This window comes from Canis lupus, chromosome 30 (assembly GCF_011100685.1).
Source record: "Canis lupus familiaris isolate Mischka breed German Shepherd chromosome 30, alternate assembly UU_Cfam_GSD_1.0, whole genome shotgun sequence".
In the NCBI taxonomy this organism is placed as follows: Eukaryota; Metazoa; Chordata; class Mammalia; order Carnivora; family Canidae; genus Canis; species Canis lupus.
The window spans coordinates 24,351,564-24,352,155 of NC_049251.1; positions in this window are offsets into that span (position 1 = coordinate 24,351,564).

Here is a 592-nt window from a genome sequence, read left to right on the forward strand (position 1 = left end):
GACAGCCATAGCCAGTAGATCAGAATTGGCAAAGGATATGAAATAATTTGTCCTCTCTGATCTAAGGGAAAATTTTATAGAGACATTAACAACTAGAATTTTCTTATTCTCTCCTAATTTCCCTACTCACCAAATTGTGTTATGCAGGGACCTGGTACTCATTGAGGGTCAGTTAAGCACATACCACTGTGCTGCTTATATTGTTCTATTGGCTTCTTCTAGGCTTTTTTTTTAAAAAGATTTTATTCATGAGAGACACACACAGAGAGGCAGAGACACAGGCAGAGGGAGAAGCAGGCTCCATGCAGGGAGCCTGACGTGGGACTCGATCCAGGTCTTCAGGATCACACCCTGGGCTGCAGGCAGCACTAAACCACTGCACCACCGGGACTGCCCTCTTCTAGGCTTATTTTTAGGCTAATAACTATCACTGAGAACATATGGGAGGTATGGGTTTCTAGGAGAAAAATCAATTTGATTAGCCCAAACAAATTGTGTCTCTTTTAATTCTTTATCATCACTACAGAGAATGGACTGGATTCACAAAATACAAATTTTCATTATGGGCTCTGCTGAATCTTGAGTATGAACT